This window comes from Schistocerca cancellata, unplaced genomic scaffold (assembly GCF_023864275.1).
Source record: "Schistocerca cancellata isolate TAMUIC-IGC-003103 unplaced genomic scaffold, iqSchCanc2.1 HiC_scaffold_746, whole genome shotgun sequence".
NCBI classification, from domain to species: Eukaryota; Metazoa; Arthropoda; class Insecta; order Orthoptera; family Acrididae; genus Schistocerca; species Schistocerca cancellata.
The window spans coordinates 20001-25000 of NW_026046757.1; the positions used below are offsets into that span (position 1 = coordinate 20001).

Sequence of the window (5000 nt, forward strand, 5' to 3'; positions counted from 1 at the left end):
ACCTGCTGCACCGATGATACCGCCATCTATGAGACGCCACGCCGACTACGACATCGCTAGGTCCCACAGTGCCCATTTTCCGACGCCACCCACAAACCCTGCATCATCTGCCCACCACAGGAGCCCCAACGCCTGTGCCTGCGTCGCACGAAGTCGTCGACCGACAATCGCTCCACCCGCACCCGCACGTGCCCCACCCCAACCGCCCAAATCGCAACTCCAGCGGATGAACGGCGGACTCTTCCCGCACTCGTAACGTGCAATCCGCCCCTATATCTTGCGTTTCATGAAGAGTTATATCGAATATGCCATATTCCCGCTGTCCCTATACATGCTGTAAGTAGCTCGCTTGCTACAGCAGCAGCAGCAGCAGCAGCACCACCTCCGCGCGCTTCCCTGGGGGCACTGAACCGCAGGATGCGAGACCCCACGCCCAGTGGCAAACAGGGCTCCTCTCAGAATATAGGCGGTCCCTACCCCTCACAACGATGACGGTGGGAGGGCCGTTTTACGAGACCATTTCCTGCGGTGCCAACGCTGTCGTAGAGCCGATACTCCATCTTTGGTACAAGGCAATCATTCCGCTGTAAATCAGTACGTCACTCGTAGTTCAGTCACCTCACAGCACTGCTCAGTAAACTATGCAGGCCCACATAGATAGATTATGATAGATTATATACGCAAATGCCCCTATACATGCTGAACGTCCGTACACACAAAATGAACCACACGTCAGCCACACACTCTATCACACACTACTCTCTGCCTGTAACAGACACAGATACAACTACTAAGCACCAGCATGGACCAACGTCCGGTGCATCCTATCCGCCACAGTACACCAACTACGCTATGATAACCAGACCGGGAGGTCCAATCATAAAACAGAATACCCCACTCGTCCGACAACCACAATTGCTCAGAGAAGCCACCAACACCCACACATGTCCTACACAGGGGTGCACCCATCACCACCACACTGCCTCGTCTTACAGCACAAACACACTGGCAGGAATGAAACACACAGGTCTGCCGCAACCACAGACACGGCTCGCCCCCTCTCACTGGCGAAAAGCGCATCCCGACGTGACATAACTCCTTTGACACACTGACGCTGCCTCGGGCATCCACGTCCTACGGTCGATATCAACGAACCTCCCCCCCCCCCCTCCCCCCCACAACACGCCATCCCATACCACATTGTGTACCGTACCCAAACCTAACGTGTACTGTACTACAACGCAATGTGTACCATAACACAACCCAGTTTGTACCTTAACCTAACCTATGTCACCTTAACCTAACCTATGTCACCTTAACCTAACCTATGTCACCTTAACCTAACCTATGTCACCTTAACCTAACCTATGTCACCTTAACCTAACCTATGTCACCTTAACCTAACCTATGTCACCTTAACCTAACCCATCTTGCACCTTAACCTAACCCATCTTGCACCTTAACCTAACCCATCTTGCACCTTAACCTAACCCATCTTGCACCTTAACCTAACCCATCTTGCACCTTAACCTAACCCATCTTGCACCTTAACCTAACCTATGTTGCACCTTAACCTAACCTGTGTTGCACCTTAACCTACCTCAATTTGCACCGCAATGTAACGCAATTTGCACCGCAATGTAACGCAATTTGCACCGCAATGTAACGCAATTTGCACCGCAATGTAACGCAATTTGCACCGCAATGTAACGCAATTTGCACCGCAATGTAACGCAATTTGCACCGCAATGTAACGCAATTTGCACCGCAATGTAACGCAATTTGCACCGCAATGTAACTCAATTTGCACCGCAATGTAACTCAATTTGCACCGCAATGTAACTCAATTTGCACCGCAATGTAACTCAATTTGCACCGCAATGTAACTCAATTTGCACCGCAATGTAACTCAATTTGCACCGCAATGTAATGCAATTTGCACCGCAATGTAATGCAATTTGCACCGCAATGTAATGCAATTTGTACCGCAATCTACCCCCACATTGTGCCTTAACCTAACCCACATTGTGCCTTAACCTAACCCACATTGTGCCTTAACCTAACCCACGTTGTGCCTTAACCTAACCCACGTTGTGCCTTAACCTAACCCACGTTGTGCCTTAACCTAACCCACGTTGTGCCTTAACCTAACCCACGTTGTGCCTTAACCTAACCCAAGTTGTGCCTTAACCTAACCCAAGTTGTGCCTTAACCTAACCCAAGTTGTGCCTTAACCTAACCCAAGTTGTGCCTTAACCTAACCCAAGTTGTGCCTTAACCTAACCCAAGTTGTGCCTTAACCTAACCCAAGTTGTGCCTTAACCTAACCCAAGTTGTGCCTTAACCTAACCCAAGTTGTGCCTTAACCTAACCCAAGTTGTGCCTTAACCTAACCCAAGTTGTGCCTTAACCTAACCCAAGTTGTGCCTTAACCTAACCCAAGTTGTGCCTTACCCTGCTCTGTAATTGGCATATGACACGTTACATTAATGTATTGTCCAACCGCAACCCGCTCAGAATGTTGTGTACACAGCTACGTGTCATCTCCCCATAACAGCTGCATTGCAGTGTGGTACGCCATAGAGACGTGTGGGAGTAATGGACGCAGTGGATGGCGATCAGCATGAGCCGTCTGTTCATGTAGTGGCGCGTGTATGCAGACGTAGTAGTCTCTTCTCACACAATGTGATAGCACGGTGCCCCGCGTTCCACATCTGCGACATGCTACAGAGGCCGGTTGACAGTTGGTCGCGCAATGGACATCGCATACGTACGGGGGCACCTTCCACGTGCCCTCTAGTCGGGCACATTTTGTTGCGTGGATGTGAGCGGATGTAGTGTGTCTTGACACCTGACAGGCAGGCATGCAATAATAGTTGACTTTGCAAACGGGGATGGACGTGTACGTTTACTGGTGACGTTACGCAAATGAACAACTGGTAACCCGTTGTGGTGCGGTTGTCCTTGCTGGAGGTACATCTGTGAGGGCAACGATCGGTACAGCTACGAAGCGGTCCCCACCATACCAACGAACGTGAATGTGAATCTGGGTGTGAAGCGATACGCGGCTGTGGGTGGGTGGGACTGTCCCCGGCCGGTGAGGGGGGGCCGCCCGGCGTGCTGGCCGCGCGGTGCGTGGGCGCACGCGCTACAGCCGGCTGGTGGGGGCGCCCAGTGGCAGGCGCGCCGGCCGACGGACGCGGCAGGCGGCGCAGCTGCGCGCCGGGGCACCCTGCGCGCGGCGCCGTGCAGCCAAAGTGGGTCCTCGCCGGCCCGGTGCGAAGCGCGGTGGACATCTGCAGTGTGCTGGTCCGATTGAGGACTGTGTGCGTTGAGGATGCGCCGCCGCCCGGCACTCGGCGCCGCGACGCCGTCTGCTGCTCGGTCGCCCCAGCGGTTCTCGCTGGTGGTTTGTATCGCAGTTGTGCAGACGTGTTGGCACGTGCGCTGTGCTGGGAGAGTTCGCTTCGGCACCCACGTGGGGCCTTTGCCCTTCTGTGGCGCTGGCGTTGGAGCTGCCGGTCACCGTAGGTGGCGCGTGTTGTCTCCCGCCGGCAATGCCACGACAGCACGCTCCCGGGCCTCTGTCGGCAGCGGCAAGCTCAGTTGGGAGCACGGGTGGTCGCACCTAAAGCGTCTACTCGCCTAACTCCGGGCGATTGCGCCTCTCTCGAACCCGACCAAGTACTTAGGACGGCGCTGCGCGCCGCCGGGACCTGAGAGGGTTTCGAGGTGTATTGTGCAGGGGAGCTCAGCCTCCTCCTGTTTGCAGAATAATTGAGCGGACGCTTGCGTGTTCGCGCGGGCCCCTGGGACACACTCCCGGGCGGCCGGCTGCTCAGCTCTAGTTGACGCAGCTCCCTGGTTGATCCTGCCAGTAGTCATATGCTTGTCTCAAAGATTAAGCCATGCATGTCTCAGTACAAGCCGCATTAAGGTGAAACCGCGAATGGCTCATTAAATCAGTTATGGTTCCTTAGATCGTACCCACGTTACTTGGATAACTGTGGTAATTCTAGAGCTAATACATGCAAACAGAGTCCCGACCAGAGATGGAAGGGACGCTTTTATTAGATCAAAACCAATCGGTCGGCTCGTCCGGTCCGTTTGCCTTGGTGACTCTGAATAACTTTGGGCTGATCGCACGGTCCTCGTACCGGCGACGCATCTTTCAAATGTCTGCCTTATCAACTGTCGATGGTAGGTTCTGCGCCTACCATGGTTGTAACGGGTAACGGGGAATCAGGGTTCGATTCCGGAGAGGGAGCCTGAGAAACGGCTACCACATCCAAGGAAGGCAGCAGGCGCGCAAATTACCCACTCCCGGCACGGGGAGGTAGTGACGAAAAATAACGATACGGGACTCATCCGAGGCCCCGTAATCGGAATGAGTACACTTTAAATCCTTTAACGAGTATCTATTGGAGGGCAAGTCTGGTGCCAGCAGCCGCGGTAATTCCAGCTCCAATAGCGTATATTAAAGTTGTTGCGGTTAAAAAGCTCGTAGTTGGATTTGTGTCCCACGCTGTTGGTTCACCGCCCGTCGGTGTTTAACTGGCATGTATCGTGGGACGTCCTGCCGGTGGGGCGAGCCGAAGGCGTGCGACCGCCTCGTGCGTGTTCGTGCGTCCCGAGGCGGACCCCGTTGAAATCCTACCAAGGTGCTCTTTATTGAGTGTCTGGGTGGGCCGGCACGTTTACTTTGAACAAATTAGAGTGCTTAAAGCAGGCAAGCCCGCCTGAATACTGTGTGCATGGAATAATGGAATAGGACCTCGGTTCTATTTTGTTGGTTTTCGGAACCCGAGGTAATGATTAATAGGGACAGGCGGGGGCATTCGTATTGCGACGTTAGAGGTGAAATTCTTGGATCGTCGCAAGACGAACAGAAGCGAAAGCATTTGCCAAGTATGTTTTCATTAATCAAGAACGAAAGTTAGAGGTTCGAAGGCGATCAGATACCGCCCTAGTTCTAACCATAAACGATGCCAGCCAGCGAT

General features: G+C 53.5%; 1 non-coding gene across 1 annotated transcript in view; it reads left to right on the forward strand.

The window, feature by feature from the left end:
- Nucleotides 1–3858: 3858 nt before the first annotated feature.
- LOC126141756 (small subunit ribosomal RNA) overlaps nucleotides 3859–5000 on the forward strand; it is a 1909-nt gene continuing 767 nt past the window's right edge. Inside the window, exon 1 of the ribosomal RNA XR_007529591.1 lies at nucleotides 3859–5000. This exon is cut by the window's right edge and continues 767 nt beyond it. This is a non-coding gene — a ribosomal RNA (small subunit ribosomal RNA).